The sequence below is a fragment of the Schistocerca nitens genome, chromosome 4, assembly GCF_023898315.1.
Source record: "Schistocerca nitens isolate TAMUIC-IGC-003100 chromosome 4, iqSchNite1.1, whole genome shotgun sequence".
In the NCBI taxonomy this organism is placed as follows: domain Eukaryota; kingdom Metazoa; phylum Arthropoda; class Insecta; order Orthoptera; family Acrididae; genus Schistocerca; species Schistocerca nitens.
Genome location: NC_064617.1, coordinates 491,348,595 through 491,370,698, shown reverse-complemented (window position 1 = coordinate 491,370,698; position 22,104 = coordinate 491,348,595).

Sequence of the window (22,104 nt, the reverse complement as noted above, 5' to 3'; positions counted from 1 at the left end):
ACGGATTGCGCGGTCCCTCCCGCCGGAGGTTCGAATCCTCCCTCGGGTATGGGTGTGTGTGTTGTTCTTAGCATAAGTTAGTTTAAGTTAGTTCGAAGTAGAGAGTGGGGACCGATGACTTCAGCATTTTTGTCCCTTAGGAATTCTCTCTCTCTCTCTCTCTCTCTCTCTCTCTCGCACTCGCACTCGCACTCGCACTCGCACTCGCGCGCGCACACACACACACACACACACACACACACACACACACACATAAATATAAATCGTAACACATCATAACAAATGGTTTATACTACTTACTTCCAGTATGTTCTAGTTATTAAAAAGCAATACGCTACCGATCGAGGAGACATTTTGAAAGAAAATGACGTAGTTGCTTTCAACTTGCAATGTTTACAAATGAAACATTCATAACACATTAAGTATAAAATCCAAAAAAAGCGACGCCAGCTAAGTGCTGATATATCTTTGTGTAATTACATTGTTAACGTATTAAATATTATGAATGAACTCTATCTGTTTCACATCAATCATGAAAGACTATTTATTAGATCTCACAGATGGATATGGGCATCGCTGCATCAGAGGTAGTTGGGTGATATTGCAGTCCGCCGGCAGCTAGCGAGCTCCTACGAAATGGGAAGACACTGTCGAGCTATTCCTTTGATTAAAATGGAAATAAAATGAAATGTAAAAATGTTGTCAATACTGTTGTATCTGAGCTGGTGAGAAAGTCATTAAAACGTTGTCCTCTAAGAAAAATCATCATCCTATGACCAGCAGTGATTGGAAACGGTAATGAAGAAAAATAATGTGGATATTCGAAGGACTGAGCAGATATAATGAAAACATTATAATTTAGTTTCAAAAGGCTTCGAGAGTTAATTTTCACAAGGCGGACGGACAGTTTGAAGTTTTAAGCGGAGATTCTCATACTGACATCATACAGGAAATACGTGCATTCTTGGGCGCGAGTTATTACGACCGCAAAGTGTAAAACAATATCTATGATTGTACCAAATTTTGCTACAGTGAAACGTATTTAATTCCCTTCGCGGTTTTGGAGAACTGTCTGGTCATGAAAGTTTCGGTGACTTGTTAAAGGAATAACGATTCAACGCTAGTGACTAGATGAGAGGATTTCAAATGTGCTGTCAAGTAATAACATACATAGCTACGAAACCGGTTATAAGAGTTTTAATGTTGCTAATTTGATGAGTCTACAGTAAAAGACCCTTCTAATAGACTCCAGACTTCATAACGCCTAGTAAATAATCGTAGCTAAATAATACAGAGGAATTTCGAAGAGTATTAACAACTATTTATGGAGAAAAGCTTTCTGGTGTTTGTGACTCACAACACTATCGCTGGCTGAGTGTGCTTGAGGAATGTTAAGGCGGGCCTAAGCTTCACTTTACGTTTAAAACGCGGCGCTATTTTGTGATTAATTTATTGAACTGGCACGATGCTCGTAAATGAAAGTTAATTTACGTGTTAACGGAGCCAGAGATATCAGTAGAGAGAACCGCATACACTCCGAACGGCTATGGCATCGTGACCGAGCAATGGAATCACCGAAAATTGTGCGCACGTTGGGTACCGAAAATGTTGACGGATGTGCAAAAAACCAAACGTTAAGACAGTGGACGGCCAGAGTGGCCGAGCGGTTCTAGGCGCTACAGTCTAGAACCGCGCGACCACTACGGTCGCATGTTCGAATCCTGCCTCGGGCATGGATGTGTGTGATGTCCTTAGGTTAGTTAGGTTTAAGTAGTTCTAAGTTCTAGGGGACTGATGACCTCAGAAGTTAAGTCCCATAGTGCTCAGAGCCACTTGAACCATTTAGACAGTGCATTGACTTTCCTTGAGCGGTACCACAACGACGGTGATGATTTCTTAACCAAACTGTTACGGGCGATGAAACATGGGTGGCCTACGTCACACCAGAATCAAAGCAACAGTCCATGGAAGTTGAGCAAGGGCATCGTTTTGCTGCAAGACAATGCCCGTCCCCATGTGGAGAATCAGACCAAAGATCTCATCACATCTTTTCGAGGGGAAACTCTAGATGATCCTCCGTACAGACCACATCTTGCGCCCAGGGACTACCAGCTGTTCCTGCACTTGAAGAAACACCTGGGCGGTCAGCGTCTTCAAGACGATGACGAAGTCAAAACAGTGGTGATGCAGTGGCTAACAAGTCAGGCGACAGACTTCTATGAGGAGGGTATTCAGAAACTGGTACAACGTTATGACAAGTGCCTCAATATTTACGGAAATTATGTAGAAAAGTAGATTAAGGTACATGCTTTCATGTAAAAATAAAAATTATTGAGATATTTTAGTACATCTTTTTTTTAATTTCAAAACGGTACTTAAAAAACACGCCTCGTACATACAGGAAACCTAGATATACACAATTAACATTTTTCAGATTTTTGTGTTGTGTCAGTTCTACAAGAAGTCTACTCTTTTCGTTTGTTACTTTGAAAGGTAAGTATTACGAATAATAAAAACATTCAGTTCTCTTTAAATTTCACGCAGTATGTGTTAATATTAAAGATGATTATCATATGATACGCCGAATTCGTTGAGAAGCGATGTCAGCTGTTGATACTTTATTTTTTTAACACTTAACTTTTTAGTAACAGCACTACGAAAATGTAGGAGACTTCCGTGTTACGTTAAATGGCTATAATTAAAGAGCAGCAACTCACGGAGGTCCAGTAAGGGCCGTAAATAACGTCTGACAGCGAAACTTGGAAGAGACAATGAGGTGACAAAATTCATGGTATATTTCCTAGTATCGTGTCGGACATCCTGCGTACTGCCGCAACTCGGCGTGGCATCCACCAAACAAAGCGTTGGAAGTCCCCTGCAGAAATAGTGAACCATAATGCCTCTAAAGTGTTGCTGGTGCAGGATTTTCTGCCCGAACTGACCTCTCGATTTGGTCCCATAAATGTTCATTGGCATTCATATTGGGCGATCTGGGTGGCCAAGCCATTCGCTCCAATTGTCCAGAATTTTCTCCAAAGCAACTGCAAATAATTGTGATCCAGTGACATGGCGGATTTTCATCCATAAAAATTCCATCGTTGTTTAAGAACATAAAGTTGTCATAGAAAGTGAATGGCTACAAATGGACTCCAAGCAGCCGAACACAAACATTTCCAGTCAATGATCGGTTCAGTTGGATTAGGGGGACCCCGTCCATTCCATGTAAACACAGCCCACACTATTATGGGGCCACCACCAGCTTGCACAGCGCCTTGTTGACAACTTGGGTACATGGCTTCGTGGGGTCCGCACCACACTCGAACCCAACCATCAGCTCTTACCAACTTAAATCCGGGCTCATCTGATCAGGCCACTATTTTCCAGTCGTCTAGCGTCCGATCGACATTGTCACGAGCCGACGAGAGGCGCTGCAGGCGATACCGCGCTGTTAGCAGAGGCACTTACATCGGTCGTCTGCTGCGATAGCCCATTAATGCCGTATTTCGCCGCACTGTTCTAACGGATACGTTTCTGTGGTTATTTCACGCCGTGTTGCTTGTCTGTTACCACTGACAACTCTACGCAAAGGCCGCTGCTCTCGGTAGTTAAGTGAACGTCGTCGGCCACTGCGTCGTCTGCGGTGAGAAGTAATGCCTGGAATTTAGTATTCTCGGCACACTCTTGACGCTGTGAATCTCGGAATACTGAATTCCCCAACGACTTCAGAAATGGACTGTCCTATGCGTCTAGCTCCAACCATCATTTAGTGTTTAGAGTCTGTTAGCTCCCGTCATACGGCCATAATCACGTCAGAAACGTTTTCACATGAATCACCTGAGTACAAATGATAGCTCTGCCAATGCACTACTCTTTTATACACTGTGTATGTGATTCTGTAGCCATCTGTACGCATGCGTATTGCTATCCCATGACTTGTGACCTCAGTGTATGCTAATGCGTTAATGCGGAATCGATTTACGATCGAACAAAATTAGCTCCAATTCTGGCCACAAGGTGCAAATCTGGCGCTGAACACTGTTGTTTGACGGTATGACATCCAAGCTGCCATATGACAAGCCATTATGTAATTGACCAGTATGGCTATCGAGAAGAGAGACCAAGAGTTGTTAGTGAAACTTTTGTAAGTGAACGGGAGCAATTACAGTGCTGCACTGAGAGAATATCGCCGACTGAAATGTCCGAGAAGAGCCCCGATGTCATCAAATGATTTAAAGAAGATCATAATGAAATTCGGAAACAACGGTGAGCTTGGTGTGGCATTTGGAAGAGGAAGGCGTCCTATCTCGGTGGGAGTTATTGACGAGGCTGCTGCTGCTGTAACTAATAATGCAGAAAGTGCCCCAGGTAGTGCTAGTGTTCGTGAAGTTTCATGCGACTTATCTATCCCGCGGTCAACAGTATGGGAAGTTTAGCTGTCTATTTTACACTGGTCCCCGTACATGATCCAGGCGGCACAGCAAGAGAAACCTCATGATTCGGAGCAATGTTCTGAACTTACTCTCCAGTTTCTGGCACGGATCGAAGTTGATGACATGTGGCCAGGCAATATTTTATGGAGTGACAAAGTACATTTTAGACTACAGGGTGCAGTGAATACACAGAATTGCCTAATTTGGGGTACTGTTAAAACGAGTGTTGTGCACGAAGATGCACCGCACTTGCCGTACGTGGTTGTGTAGTGCAGATTCACAACCACCTTTATCCTCAGTCCTGCAGAAGCACCAGATATGACCTCAAGTTGTAACTGGTCCCCGACCCCCCCCCTCCCACCCCCCTACACACGCACACCAAGAATCCTTGGATGGAACTTGCGTATCGTGAGCGAAGGCACTCTGGAATAGGCAGCTCACCATTTCGACACTATCCATTTGTATGTCGATCACTCGGGGAGACAGAACCTACTCTCGTCACTGAAGACATCAGAGAGCCATTCCACTCTCCAGCCAATTCTTCCACGATACCAGAGCAGTCATCATTGGCGGTATCGTGGTTTCAGTGGTAGCCTGGCCAGGGGCGCACGTGGTCGTAATCATCCAGCAAGCAGATAGGTCCCAATGATCCCAGATGACACAGCATGTGCAACATGATGATGCTCGCTCGGCCGCCACTGCTCAGTGTCTAGATCTTGACGGGCGTCTGTACTATACGGACGTCCAGAGCCTGGCGTACAGGTGTAGCAGTGTTCCACAAACCACTCCAGAAAACACCGATCCACCAATGCATTGTGCACAACACGTGCAGCAATCGATCAACATGTCCATCCAGCGTTCCGCAGGCCCACAATGCGACCCCGTTCAGCGGCTGATGTTGTTCAACACGAATACTTACTCGTCGGTGGGGCACTGTTGTAGCCTGGAATAAATGTTAAAAACACTTTTCACTCAAAACATAGGACAGTCATTGCTGGAGGATCAAAACAGAGACAGAGAAGCCTCTTTGAACGTCATCTGATCGCCGATTACGGTGACAAATGAATGACTAACACTGTAATTCCTCAGTATCCACGTGCTATACTCTGGTGCAACTGAATACCGTCCAACAGTGTGTTGCCCTTATTTATTTCCGGCAGTGCAGATTCGAATAAAAATGTAAAAAAAAAAAATCTGCCACTCCAACTGAAAGTGCAAATTTTGAACATTTTCACCGACACAGAAGATGCTCATTATTTGCTCAACTGACGGTAACCACCAATACTACTACTATTTTTCCATTAATCTCATCCGACATCCTTTTACTGTAAAGCTAACAACTGTATCGTTCATTTAATCCTAAGGGACAAACCGAAGCAGTTGTCACCTCCGAAAAGGCCAACGTTGTACTTGAAAAAGAAGTTGTAGTTCCGAAACAACAAAAATGTGCCTACGCTATAGGCTGTAACAACGGGCAGCGTTTGACGAAATGTCTGTTAATACTGCCAGAGAAATAAGTGAAATAAGTTTTGAAACACTGAGCACTTAACGTCAGAATTTGTTATGACAAAGGAAAATTTGTGCCAGGCCAGGAAACGAACTCGTTTGGTTGGTTCGTTTGGGAAAGGGGACCAAACAGCGAGGTCATCGGTCCCGTCGGATTAGGGAAGGATGGCAAAGGAAATCGGCCGTGCCCTTTCAAAGGAAGCATCCCGGCGTTTGCCTCAATCGATTTAGGGAAATCACGGAAAACCTAAATCAGGATGGCTGGACGTGGGTTTGAATCGACGTCCTCCTGAATGCGAGTCCAGTGTGCTCACCTCTACGCCACCTCGCTCGGTCGACCTCGGATCTCCTGATTATCGCAAGACGTCGCTTTAACAAACAAATCCTCCTACAAAAGCGTGCAACACAGACCCAAACATTCAATGTGACTTAAATTTCATCTTCATTTTTCGGAACCAGAGAGTCTCTTTTTGATACTAGCAACATCATAGACTACGAGGAAGGTCGTTGGCTCAGTCCTGGAAGTGTTCTCGGGTGGCCTAATTGGTTCACGCTAACGTTCGCGATTAGCAGGAGGTCCGCATGAGTTCCCCTGTTTGGCAAATAAAAATCACTTGTCACAGTACATCCACGCAGTTTCAACTTGTCACTAACGTTCCACGCAGCGTATTCTCCGCCAAACAGTGCGAATACAACGACGGAAATGGCCAAACTGTGCCACACAGAAACTTCACTATTTCCATGCCTGTGAGATATGTTGAATAGGATGTCGTCCTTACCCTAGCTTATTTTCAGCAGAAACAAAAGCCATTCATACATACGAAGAATGAAGTGAGTACATGACGGCCGCTATGTGTATCTAGCGTAACTGGGATTTTTCAGTTGGAGATCGCTACACAGCTTGCTCACAGTATGAGCACGTGTAGCTTATCACCATCTCACCATCCTTCGGTGTTTGTGGAGGGTCGAGTGATTGGCACAAAGAAAATGGGAGCATCGTACCTACAGATCGCTTTAGCGCAACGAATTCAGTACGAGTGGCGTCGATATGGGCTCAGGGCAAAATATGGCGCGAAAAATACGCAAGAGCCCTTCCAGCACGACTACACCACGAGTACATTGTATGACTGTTCGACCGGCTGTGACGAATAGAGAGATGACAACGGTTGAAACCTGGACAGAGGTTATAGGTGGAGTGTCTCCACGACCTATCAGAGTAGAGTACTGGAAGCTGTGTTAAGGCCTTCAGTTGTTATAAGTCGTTTACTGCTGATACCAAACCAAACACAACAGAGACTTATATTGTGTAGAACCAGAGTCAACAAGGTCACTGAGTGGCATTCTGTGGCATACAGCGAGGTGTATTTCTCTGTTTGTGGAGATCACATCGACGTCAACGTGTCCACAGAAGACCCGGTGGTAGCTTACTGGGCGCAACGGCTGTAGAGACCCACTTTTACGCATTTCCTGAAATCACAGGGTGGGGAATCATTCGATATAACAACACGATTGAATTGTCACTTGTTGAAGGAAGATGAATGCTCGCCAGTATGTACCATGAATGTTAAATCAAGTTGTCATGCCTTTCATGACCAGAGTACCAAATAGTGTATTCCAGCAGGATAATACAAGACCCGAGACAGCTGATCGCAGCACAAACGCCTTGAAGAATGTATGGATGCTTGACCAATTTCCCCGGTCCTCTGATTTGTCACAACAGAGCATGCCTACAATGCGACGGGAAGTCGTACCGGGATCCAGTGAGAAATATCACTGAACTGACATAGTATGTGTTTCAGGGATGCCGAGAAAGTCCTCAAGATGACTTTTGGAGGTTGTTTGTATCTAAGTCACAGCGAATCCAACAGTGTATTGGTGCCTATGAGGGTCATACCTCATACTGATGCTGATGATCGGTATCAGTTTGGAATAGAACAAGAGTTTAATCTTCCAACACCCGTTGTGCGATTAACATCTCCACAAAGTTTGATAAATATCACGGTCTAACGCCTTCCATTTCCGTCAACGTATCTCATCTCTGCTGGAAGTATTCCTCAGAAACGTAACTGAGAGCCACTTTATCTGCTAAATAACATCGTTGGTGATGAGACTGGATGCAACAGTTTGGATCCGAAGTAAAGGTTCACAGAGAGCCTGGTCGCAGAAAACAGATCACTGCACCGCACTTCGACGGACTCTCAACGTAGTATGGCAGAAACACCGCAAACGTTCCCAAAGAAGCTGTAGTGCACAGTCTCCATCAGCCTGAGAGATCGTTGCAAAAAGTGTACTGCGTCTAATGGAGATTACTTGGAAGGTTAATAGTAGTGCCTTGTTTTGCCCTAGTTAGAGAACCCGCCTCTGCAACCGAGGTCGCCTATGCACGATTTTGCGGTGGACTGGGAGGCACGCTGGCTCGAATCCAGGAGGTGGTAATTTTCACTGGCAGTATTTGGCCGGCTAAGGAGAGACAAGTGGTGGCGTAAGACTCCTGAACACCAGCTTTGCGCCAATTTCCTGGATTAAACTCCAAACCGCTTCGCAGTGTCTACTCAAGTGAAGGCACGTGACACTGTTGACGCCAATTGGTCCGTCGGATAGGGACGTTAAGTTCGGTGGCCCTGTTGGTGAATAGATTATGCGCCGGCGCCAGGTTTCACTCACACCATCTTAACAACACAAACCAACGCTACACCGTAAAAGAACTCATCACAGTCATCCACATGTCACAGATACTCTCATGACAATTCATAAAAGATCGGCGGAAGGCAACGCCAAACCACCTCCACAGCGTTACTGTGTCTACTATTATAGAAAGCACTAAAGCTGAAATCGTTACAGGAACAGAAAGCTGGCTAAAGCCGGAGAAAAATTCTGCCGAAATTTTTACAGAGGTGCAAGGCGTGTTCAGAAAGGACAGATTAAATAAAGTAGGTGATGGTGTGTTTGTGTCTGTTGATAGTAGTTTATCTTGTAATGAAGTTGAAACAGACAGTTCCTGTGAATTACTATGGGTAGAGGTTATACTCAACAGCCGTATCAAAATAATATTTGGCTCCTTCTACCGACCCCCCCGACTCAGATGATATAATAGGTCAACGGTTCAAAGAAAAGTTGAATCTCATTACCAATAACACCCCACTCATACAGTTATAATTGGTGGGGACTTCAATCTACCCTCGCTTTGTTGGCAAAAATACACTACTGGCCATTAAAATTGCTACACACAAAGATGACGTGCTACTGACGCGAAATTTAACCGACAGGAAGAAGATGCTGTGATACGCAAATCATTACCTTTTCAGAGCATTCACACAAGGGTGGCAACGGTGGCGACACCTACAACGTGCTGACATGAGGAAAGTTTCCAACCGATTTCTCATACACAAACAGCAGTTGACCGGCGTTGCCTGGTTAAACGTTGTTGTGATGCCTCGTGTAAGGAGGAGAAATGCCTACCATCACGTTTCCGACTTTGATAAAGGTCAGATTGTAGTCTCTCGCGATTGCGGTTTATCGTATCGCGACATTGCTGCTCTCGTTGGTCATGATCCAATGACTGTTAGCAGAATATGGAATCGGTGGGTTCAGGAGGGTAATACGGAACGCCGTGCTGGATCCCAACGGCCTCGTATTACTAGCAGTAGAGATGACAGGCACCTTATCCGCATGGCTGTACCGGATCGTGCAGCCACGTCTGGATCCCTGAGTTTACAAGACAACAATCATCTGCACGAACAGTTCGGCGACGTTTGCAGCCTCATGGACTATCAGCTCGGAGACCATGGCTGCGGTTACCCTTGACGCTGCATCACAGAGAGCGAACCTGGGTGAACGGATGGTAAAACGTCATTTTTTCGGATGAATCCAGGTTCTGTTTACAGCATCATGATGGTCGCATCCGTGTTTGGCGACATCGCGGTGAACGCACATTGGGAGCGTGTACTCGTCATCAGCATACTGACATATCACCTGGCGTGATGGTATGAGGTGCCACTGGTTACACGTCTCGGTCACCTTTTGTTCGCATTGACGGCACTTTGTACATTGGATGTCACATTTCAGATGTGTTACGACCCGTGGCTCTACCCTTCAGTCGATCCCTGCGAAAACCTACATTTCAACAAGATAATGCACGACAGCATGTTGCAGGACCTGTACGGGCCTTTCTGGATACAGAAAATGTTCGACTGCTGCCCTGGCCAGCACATTCTCCAGATCTCTCAAGCCGACCGAAGTGGCCGTGCGGTTAAAGGCGCTGCAGTCTGGAACCGCAAGACCGCTACGGTCGCAGGTTCGAATCCTGCCTCGGGCATGGATGTTTGTGTGTTAGTGATGTCCTTAGGTTAGTTAGGTTTAACTAGTTCTAAGTTCTAGGGGACTAATGACCTCAGCAGTTGAGTCACATAGTGCTCAGAGCCATTTGAACCATTTGAAAGATCTCTCACCAACTGAAAACGTCTGGTCAATGGTGGCCGAGCAACTGGCTCGTCACAATACGCCAGTCACTACTCTGGATGAACTGTGGTATCGTGTGGAAGCTGCATCGGCAGCTCTACCTATACACACCATCCAACATCCGTCTGACTCAATGCCGAGGCGTATCGAGGCAGTTATTACGGCAAGAGGTGGTTGTTCTGGGTACTGATTTCTCAGGATCTATGCACGCAAATTACGTGAAAATCTAATCACATGTCAGTTATAGTATAATATATTTGTCCAATGAATACGTTTATCATCTGCATTTCTTCTTGGTGTAGCAATTTTAATGGCCAATAGTGTACATGTTCAAAGCCGGTGGTAGACAGAAAACATCTTTCGAAATTGTACTAAATGCTTTTTCTGAGAATTACTTTGAACAATTAGTCCATGAGCCAACACGAATTGTAAATGGTTGCGAAAAACATTTGACCTCTTAGCCACAAATAATCCTGATCTAATAGAGAGCGTCATGACGGATACAGGGATTAGTGAACACAAGGTCATTGTAGCGAGGCTCAAAACCATATCAACCCAAACCACTAAAAATAAACGCAAAATATATCTATTTAAAACAGCCCATAAAAATTCGCTTATGCCTTCCTAACAGAAAGTCTCCATTCCTTTCAAGCTAATTATGTAAGTGTAGACCAGATATGGCTCAAATCAAAGATACAGTATCGACAGCAATAGATAGAATCATACCGTGCAAGTTAATAAGAGACGGAACTGATGCACCATGGTATACAAAACAAGTCAGAAGACTGTTGCAAAAGCAACGAAAACAGCATGCCAAATTCAGAAGAACAGCAAATCCCGAAGACTGGCTAAGTTTCGCGGAAGCTCAAAATTTAGTGCGGATGTCAGTGTGAGATGCTTTTAATAGTATTGTCTCAAAACATAGTATAAAACCCAAAGAGATACTGGTCGCATGTAAAGTACACCAGTGGCAAAAAACGGTCAAGACCGGCACTGAGCGATAGCGATGGAAATGTTACCGATGATGGTGCCGTTAAAGCGGAGTTACTAAATACAGTTTTCCGTAATACCTTCACGAAAGAAGGTATTGCGAAACAGCTCAAATAACTTAAGAAAGGTAAGTAAGTCTTTCAGTCCACATGATATACCAATCAGGTTCCTTTCAGAGTATGCAGACACAACACCGCCTTTGTTAATCATATACAACCGCTCACTTGACGAAAGGTCTGTTCCTAAAGGCTGGAAAGTAGCACACCAATATTCAAGAAAGGAAATAGGAGTAAGCCATTGAATTACAGACCCTTATCATTGACCTCAATTTGCAGTGGGATTTTGGAGCATATGTACTCGAACATTATGAATCACCTTGAAGAAAATGACTTATTGATACATAACCAACACGGATTCAGAAAATATCGTTCTTGAGCAACACAGCTAGCTCTTTATTCCCATGAAGTAATGAGTTCTGTCCACAAGAGATCTCAGATCCATTCCATATTCCTAGACTTCCAAAAGGCTTTTGATACCGTTCTTCACAAGCGACTATTAATCAAATTGCGTGCATATGGAGTATCGTCTCAGTTGTGTGACTGGATTCGTGATTTCCTCTCAGAGAGGTCACAGTTCGTAGTGATAGACGGTAAATCATCGAGTGGAACGGAAGTGATATATGGCGTTCCGCAAGGTAGTGTCATAGGCTCTCTGCTGTTCCTGATTTAAATAAATGATCTAGGTGATAATCTGAGCAGCCCCCTTAGATTGTTTGCAGATGACGCTATAATTTACCGGCTACTAAAATCATCAGACGATCAGTACCAATTACAAAATGATCTAGAGAGAATTTCTGCATGGTGCGAAAAGTGGCAATTGGCACTAAACAAAGAAAAGTACGGGGTCATCCACATGGGTACTAAAAGAAATCCGATAAATTATGTGTATACGATAAATCGCACAAATATAAGGGCTGTCAATTTGACTAAATACCTAGGAATTACAACTACAAGCAACTTAAATTGGAAAGACCGCATAGATAATATTGTGGGGAAGGCGAAACAAAGACTGCGCTTTGTTGGCAGAACACTTAGAAGATGCGACAAACCCACTAAAGAGACAGCCTACATTACACTTGTCCGTCCTCTGCTGGAATATTGCTGCGCGGTGTGGGATCCTGACAGGTAGGATTCACGGAGGACATCGAAAAAGTGCAAGGAGGGCAGCTCGTTTCGTGCTATCGCGCAATAAGGGTGAGAGTGTCACTGATACGATACGCGAGTTGGGGTGGCAGTCACTGAAACGAAGGCGGTTTTCTTTGCAGAGCGATCTATTTACGAAATTTCAATCACCAACTTTCTCTTCCGAATGCGTAAATATTTTGTTGACACCCACCTACGTAGGGAGAAATGATCATCATAATAAAGCAAGAGAAATCAGAGCACGAACGGAAAGATTTAGGTGTTCCTTTTTCCCACCAGCCATTCGAGAGTGAAATGGTACAGAAGTAGTATGAAAACGGTTCCATGAACCCTCTGCCAGGCACTTGAGTGTGAACTGCAGAGTAACCGTGTAAATGTAGATGCAGATGTACTCCCCCACGCTCGTTCCCTGAGTATGAGACTACTCTGTACTTGATTGGTAAGAGAAAAAGCACAGCGTTTCAATCTGTGCAGAGTGAAGTTAATGGGCGGCAGCGCCTGGCCTCGGCTCGGCTGGGAGCGGACCGCCGCCTGCGGCCACTCCGGAATTCGAAACCCGGCCAGCAGCGGGAGGCCGGCATTCCGCGACCGCCCCCGCCACACCCTGCCCAGCGAGCTCCACCCCCGCCGCCTTCCAGGCAGCGAGGCCGCTTGCGGAGGCGTGCCCTGGAAGCTGCGGACACACGACCACCTCCGTGTAAACTACGAGTCTGTTTTACACGAGTGACAACTCGGTAATTTTCGACAACTGGCTTTGGGTGCCACAGATTAGAAACAGAATCAGTGAGAGTGTAATGTTCAGGGTTCAATGCATTAGTGAAGAAGGAGCACTTGTTATTTCAAAGCAATATACCGGCTTCCTGCCTACCGGTGTAGTTGTGCGCGAATGACGAAGCTGAGAACGGTGGCGCTGCAGCCCCGACCTATTCGTTGAGTCATTCTCTTATACTGAAGCGTGATGGAGTGAGCTTCATTCTCACTTACTACGGGAGTTGAGTGCACGGTCTGGCTGTTGTACAGTAGCACTGACAGGACGAAATAACACACTGGCGGAATCAGATGGATCTACCGAAGATGTGTTTTGCGTGACTATCGAGAGCATAAGACGAAAATTAAGTGATATAGTGTATACAATGCAAACGTGTTGCAATTTGACGCTATAGTCCAAATTTCAGACGAAAATCGTACAAATTTCGTCCCTGGTAAACAAAATGGTTGTATTTCCGTTCATTCCGTTCATTCCATCTCCACCATCAGAAAGTATATGCTCCGTTAAAATGAAAACTGGGAACAGAGCACTGTCACTGTTATGTCTCTGCAACCATAAAGCGCTCTATTTGTTATTACTCTGGTCATCGCAACCTGCGTTTATCGGTTTATCAGTGATTTCTGTCTTTTGTTCGTATACTGCTGAAAATTTATTTCAGTAGTAAATCAATATTTACAGAATGCACTCCATACTCGTGTCTTGTTTTCTTGTACTGCGGTCGTAGATTCTGTAACTTGTCGAAAATGTGTGTGTATGTCAGTGTAATTTCTAGGCATTTACTGAACAGCGACTAATTATTAAAATAAATTAACAGTAGTCGTCGAAACACAAACAATATAAAGCGTGATTCACAAATCATGTTACACACTTGTAGAGGCTGTAGTGGATCAAGCTTTACATAGGGACCCATGTCCGGAAACATCACGGTTTTCCCTTGAAACTTTCGACTGGTTAATTTCCGGTACAGAGACACCTACCGCAGACTGATACATCTTTGAAAGTCTGCAACATCATCACGAATTCACTTTGATTATACACACATCAAAAATAGATTTGCATCACACTGGTTCCCAGAACTCCTGAAGATAGACGTTGACTGTCGATACTGTATTACAGACACAGTGCCTTTGACTGTAAAGAGACATCACTAAACCAGCCCAAATATGTAAATAACCATGCATGAGCAGTGCCTATTAGACGGAGGGGGTCCGACAGCCGATCAGTTCGTCATTCCACCAGGAAGGAAGCACACGGCTCGTGTTGTCTGTAGTTCAGCCATGACTAGACGGTTAATACCGCAGTTCGATCGCGTCCGCATTGTGCCACGAAGGGCTCTCAACAGCCAGCCGGAGTGGCCAAGCGGTTCTAGGCGCTTCTATCTGGAACCGCGCGACCGCTACGGTCCCAGGTTCGAACCCTGCCTCGGGAATGGATGTGTGTGATGTCCTTAGGTTAGTTAGGTTTAAGTAGTTCTAAGTTCTTGGGGACTGATGACCTCAGAAGTTAAGTCCCATAGTGCTCAGAGCCATTTGAACCATTTTTGGCTCTCAACAACGGAAGTGTCCAGGTGTTTCGGAGTGAATCAAAGCGATGTTATTCGGACATGGACAAGATACAGAGAGACAGGAACTGTCGATGACATGCCTGCAAGGGATGACCGCTACGATTATGGCTCGGAGGAACCCTGACAGCAACGCCACCAAGTTTCCTGCAGCCACAGGACGTCGTGTTACGACTCAAACTGTGCGCAATGCGCTGCATGATATGCAGCTTCACTCCCGACGTCCAACGCGAAGTCCATCTTTGCAACCACGAGACCATGCAGCGTGGTACAGATGGGCGCAACAACATCCGCAAGGACCGCTCAGGATTAGCATCACGTTCTCTTCACCGATGAGTGTCGCATTACCTTCAACCAGACAATCGTTGGAGACGTGTTTGGAGGCAACCCGGTCAGGCTGAACGCCTTAGACACATTGTCCAGCGAGTGCAGTTAGGTGGAGGTTCCCTGCTGTTTTGGATGGCATTACGTGGGACCGACGTAAGCCGCTGGTGGTCATGGAAGGCGCCGTAACAGCTGTATGATATTTGAATGCCATCCTACGACCGATAGTGCAACCATATCGGCAGCATATTGGCGAGGCATTCGTCTTCAAGGACAATTCGCGCCCCCATCGTGCACACCTTGTGAATAACTTCCTTCAGGATAACGACGTCGCTCGACTAGAGTGGCAAGCATGTTCTCCAGACATGAACCCTATCGAACATGCCTGGGATAGATTGGAAAGGGCTGTTTATGGACGAGGTGACCCACCAACCACTATGAGGGACCTACGCCGAATCGCCGTTGAGGAGTGGGACAATCTGGACCAACAGTGCTTTGATGAACTTGTGGCCAGTATTCCACGACGAATACAGGCATGCAAAAATGCAAGAGGACGTGATGCTGGGTATTAGAGGTACCGGTGTGTGTACAGGAATCTGGACCACCACCTCTGAAGGTCTCGCTGTATGGTGGTACAACAAGCAATGTGTGGTTTTCATGAGCAATAAAAGGGCGGAAAGTATGTTTACGTTGATCTCTATTCCAATTTTCTGTACCGGTTCCGGAACTCTCGGAACCGAGGTGATGCGAAACTTTTTTGATGTGTGTACATATAAGCGCTGACGCCTATAACTTCGACGCTCTGTAGCATCGTTGGATGATGTTTCCGCAGATCGGTTCCCACATCCCTTCTGTAACCTCTGGAAGTGTGTAACATTAATCGTGAAACATACTGAACATACTGGGTGTCCCAGGAGAAATGGTCAGCATTCATGGATACGGCAGGAACGATCATTCGAAGCAAAAAAGTTAAGTAAACATGGTCTCTGAAACGCACACCTTACGAGCACTTGTTCAGGAGACGAGACGTATATCACAGAAGCAAAAATGAACAAATGCTCATAGCTCTTAATGTATGCATTTTAGAACCCATATTTACTAGACCTTTTCGCTTCGAATGATCGTTCCTGTCATATCGCTGCATACTGACCATTCGTACTGGGACTATTCACTGCTAACCGATTATTTATTGTTTTGACTTGTACGAGCATATGGGACAGTCATAAAAACGTGACAGATGGGGATAAAGTGAGTAAACTGTTTATTATTGCAAAAATAGTCACTGCAACAGTTAATTCATCTATCGCACTGTTTGACAGGACTGTCAATGCGTTCATGGCAAAATGTTTGCGTTTGTCTACGGAACCAAGATTGAATCCAGGCGTGTAGCTCTTCGTCTGAATCAAACCCACGGCCACAAATGTCTTTCGTCAGAGCTTCAAAAATATGCAAACCTCATGGCGAGAAACCGGGACTGCGTGGAGGATGTGTAAGGGCTTCTCAGCGACATTTATGCAGCGTCTCGAAACAATCCTGGCAATATGTGGGCCCGCCCACATTCGTGGACATCGAACTGCTTCGGGGGGAAGAGGTGCACGCCTGTGCACAATAACGGTTCTGCAGACAACCGCAAACATTTTTCCATGAGGACATTGACCGTCTTGTCTCACAGTTGGATAAATGTATTAACAGTTATGGCACTTACTTTCGAAGTAATGAAAAGTTTACTTATTTTTTTCCCATCGGTTTCGTTATCATTTGATTGCCCCTTATAATAATCGTCATGATACGGTTCCTCAGATATAGTTGGGAACTCGTGTACTTGCTCTTCTTTCTGGTATAGTCCACTTGTGGCCGACAACAGACAGAAGTGATGAGTTTTCAGTTAAACTGACAACGTCGAAGACTCGCGAATCGATTCGCCGAGCGTTAGGAGACGGCGATTTCGAGAAGGATATCACATCAACCGCTGACAAGTTCAAAGTGTGTACACAGAGCTCATTTCTGATCTCTTGCGGGTTAAAATGGTTCAAATCGCTCTGAGCACTATGGGACTCAACATCTGAGGTCATCAGTCGCCTAGAACTTTGAACGAATTAAACCTAACTAACCTAAGGACATCACACACATCCATGCCCGAGGCAGGATTCGAACCTGCGACCGTAGCGGTCGCTCGGTTCTAGACTGTAGCGCCTAGAACCGCACGGCCACTCCGGCCGGCTCTCTTGCGGGTGCGTGTCACGTGACAGCGAGTAAATCAACAGGCAGCCACGTCACGACTGGGTCAGTGACGACAACGACCTACTGACTGCCGAGGACAGAGCTCTAAAATCCTGAGTGCGTTGAAGGCTGTGCGTGTTCAGAAACGGGGGACCCTGGTGTTCTGCTAACGTCGGGAGTGAAGACGAATTGTCAGCGCACTCACGTTATAGTACTGGGTTTCGCGCTTTTGTCTCTTCTTAATCTTCTCTTACCTATTTCTTTTTTGACCAGCTAACACATGATCGCAAATAAAAACAGTGATCCAGGAAGAACAGAATTTGTTTCTTTAATTACAATCCATGCAAAAAAAAATTGTAGGTGGAATATCGAATTCGTCCCATAGCGACTATCTTCAGATTTTCAAAACAGACGAAGCCTTTTCTATATCACGACGGTTCTCGGCAGCCAGAGCCAGTTTCAGATTGCCTGTCGAACGGCTTCCCGGGAAACAAAAATTTGATTTTCCGTGTTTCATATAATTACTGACAGAATTTAAACATTTAAAACTCTTGAAATTTATTCACAGTTGCAAATACGAACAACAATCTTCTTTTTAAGGGAATGACGACGATGAAAACTTGTGACGGGCCAACCAGCTCTCTGACTGAACACGCTGAGCTACCGTGCCGGCGCTTTGACTATTCGTGCACGACTCACGGCTAGATCCAAACTGCCACATGTCGTCGTTCCTGCGTCACTTGCATGTCCTAAGGAACATTGCACCACCTTCATACAGAAATATCGTATTGAAAATGCTTTCAGAATCTATACATTAAGATGTATAATTTGTTGTTAAACTTTATCACATTAAGACTAGTATCACAATTAGAAATACTATATACGTCTTGACGCGCAAATACCGTAGATACATCTTGCTGTTTTAGGTGAAACTTTTCAACCATTTGCCGTGTGACGAAATGCGTCTATGGGAAGTCGGTTAGGCCTGTGTACTGTACTTCTGATTTCCAAATGGTTCAAATGGCTCTGAGCACTATGGGACTCAACATCTTAGGTCATAAGTCCCCTAGAACTTAGAACTACTTAAACCTAACTAACCTAAGGACACCACACACACCCATGCCCGAAGCAGGATTCGAACCTGCGACCGTAGCAGTCCCGCGGCTCCGTATCGCAGCGCCAGAACCGCACGGCCACCGCGGCCGGCTTCTGATTTCCAGTTGTAGACTTGTCGGTTGTAGAAGTGCCAATATATTATCTGATTAAAAGTATCTGGACACACCTATATAATGCGGAACCGATCACAAGATGTCACGAAAGGCGGACCCGCTGGTATAAAAGGCGGTGGGAAGTAGTGTGTTGTCAACAGAGAGGCAATAACAGCAGACTGAGGCGGTCAGGGGAACTCAGTGACTTCGAAAGCGGGCATCACTGAATGTCACCTGAATAACAGATTCATGAGGGACATTTCAGCTCTTCTAAAGCTGTCCACGTCGGCTGTTGGTGATTTGATAGTGAAGAGGGTACGCGAAGGAACAATTACAGTTAACTGAGGACCAGGAACACCTCGTTACTGACCGACAGTGACCGTCGAGCACTGTGGAGGGCTGTAGGAAGTTAAAAAGAATACGGTGCAACGGTCGAGAAGCTTTTGATAAGCCACACATTTCTACAGTCAGTGGTAAGCGATACTGGAGGTCGTGTAAAGAGCGAAGCCACTGGAGAGTGGATGAGTGGAAATAAGTGATTTGGAGTGATGAATCACGCTATACCCTGAGACACTCAGATGGAAGAATCTGGGTTTGGCAAATGGTTGGAGAACACTACGTGGCATCATATGTATTGAAGAATGGAGGTGTGTTCTTCGTGTTAAGTTGTGGTCCCCTTATTGTGCTTATGAAAACGCCAAATAAGGACAGACATGAATACATTTCACAGTATTGTGTACTGTGTATAATAGAAGAACAGCTCTGAGACGACGATTGTATCGGCGTAACAATGCACTGCCATGTAAAGCAGCATCTGTTACCGTATTTTAACGGACTATAATATGCTGTGGGCTATAAGAAGCACCTAAATTTTAAAGCATTTTTTTTAAATGACCTTTCTGGCTTTTTCGTAATTAGACTGCAAAGCCAGACTAAAAAAATTCTTAATTTATAAAAGCGAACAGACCTTTTAAATATCTGTAAATCGTCATCTGCCCTTCTTGCTTCTTCTTCTTATTGTTCCCCTCATCCTACTCCTTCTTCTTGTTCTTCTTCTTCCTCTTCGTCGTCATCGTTGTCCTCTTCATATATAAGATGGTCTTCGCCGCCATCGAGAGCGTTACTTGCGCCGCACTTCTTGAAAGATTTAACAATAATGACTTCTCTCACTCTAGACCACGGCCGTTTTATGCACTTGTTTGACTGTAGATCGTTTTAAAGCTCCATTCGGCGTGAATTCATTTTTGGTTTCATTCATCATTCGTTTGTTCCATTCCTCTCTCACGTACACTTCAAATGGTTTATTTCTGGAGACATCAAGGGGTTGTAATTGTGAAGTAAGTCCTCCCGGAGTAACAGCAAGCTCTTTATTTCCCTGTCTCAATTTCTCTTTCACATAATTTTTCAAATGACTACCCGTCCATTGTGGCCAAGCGGTTCTAGGCGCTTCAGTCTGGGGACTGATGACTTCAAATGTCCCATAGTGCTTAGAGCCATTTGAATCAAATGACTACAAAACTGATCCCGCACAAGAAGAGAACAGTTCTTCGATAACATGCCTTTCCTTCTCTCTCACACCCAGTTGTCCATAATTTCAAACCAGCCTCGTCCAAACAGCCCTTGTCATGTGCGTGAACACCACCACCTGGCAGCATTTCAGAAGGTTTTGGTGTTATTTTACGCTTGAAAACGATCACTGGATTAAGTTTGGTGCCGTCAACACAAAATGAAAGGACAACAGTGTAGTGTATTTTTTCATGTCCACTTGTTTTTACAGTTAAAGTGTAGCACCTTCCATGGCAACGGTTTTGTTACTCGGCACATCAGATTTCAGAGGAATTTCGTTCATATTCGCCATTTGGTTTAGTTCCACACTGATTTTCTTTCGATGATGGATAATATAGTAATTGAAAGTTAATATCCTTTCTTCATACTCTTGTGGCATGTTCTGAGATTTTTTGGTTTAGGTTCGCATTCTATGTCCATGACGCTTCATAATCCTGTAGCACAAATCAACGCTTAATGTTTGTTAGGTTCCAGTGTAGCGCTAGCTTACAAGCTTGTATTTGAATCATTTTTGTACGCCATTTTGGAGGCGTCCTTGAATCCACTTCAGTATGTCATCATCTAGTTTAGGCCACTTTTCACTCAGTCATTTATTTGCACATTTCGTCTTCCTCTCTCTTTTTTTAGTTCTTCTTTACTAGTCCCCAATTGCGATCGGTTTTTTATGTTGGTGGAGGGTTGAAATGTCCCTCAGCTGCTATGTTTCTATGTTCTTTTGGACATTCTATTACTTTTAATTCACACCCCGTGCCACATGAATATCTTACTGTTACCGATATCACAACTCACTTTCTATTCAAGTACCTTGGCACCGTACACTGTAATGACCCACCGTAGGCTACAAAGTATTTTGGATTTGCGATGGCGAGTTGGGAAGGAGACAGAGTGTTAGCAGGCTTGAGGATTACCGCAACTCGTGTTCGCGCACCGGTGCAGTGCTGCTGCCAGTTGAATCCAGTGTTGTCAGATAGAGACAGAATTCCCGCAGCATCGAATTTATGGCTATGTTTAAGACTGCGGGGAAATTTAAATTAAACACTGGAGATTTTTATATTAATTTCTAGTATAAGAGGCACGTGAATTTTGGATATATATATGCGTATTCAAATGCAGGGATATGTAAACATGCAGAATACGGCGCTACGGTCGGCAACGCCTATAATACAACAAGTGTCTGGTGCAGCTGTTAGATCGGTTACTGCTGCTACAATGGCAGGTTATCAAGATTTAATTGAGTTTGAGCGTGGCGCTATAGTAGGCGCACGAGCTAAGTGACACAGAATCTCTGAGGTAGCGACGAAGTAGGGGTTTCCTCGTACGACCATTTCACGAGCGTACCGTGAATATCAGGAATCTGGTAAAACGGCAAATCTCCGACATCGCTGCGGCCGGTAAAAGATCTTGACCAACGAAGACTCAAGAGAATCTTTCAACGTGACAGAAGTGCAACCCTTCCGCAAATTGCTGCAGATTTCAATGCTGGGCCATCAACAAGTTTCATCGTGCGAATAATTCAACGAAACATCATCGATATGGGCTTTCGGAACCGAAGGCCCACACGGATACCCTTGATGACTGCATGACACAAAGCTTTTCAACACCGACATTGGACTGTTGATGACTGAAAAAAAGGTTGCCTGCTCGGACGAGTCTCGTTTCCAATTGCATCGAGCGGATGGATGTGTACGGGTATGGAGACAACCTCATGAATCCACGGACCCTGAGTGTCAGCAGAGGACTTTTCAAGCTGGTGGAGGCTCTGAAATGTGTGGGCGAGTGCAGTTGGAGTGATATGAGACTCTGATACGTCTAGATACGACCTTGATAGCTGACACGTACGTAAGCATCTTGTCTGATCACCTGCATCCAT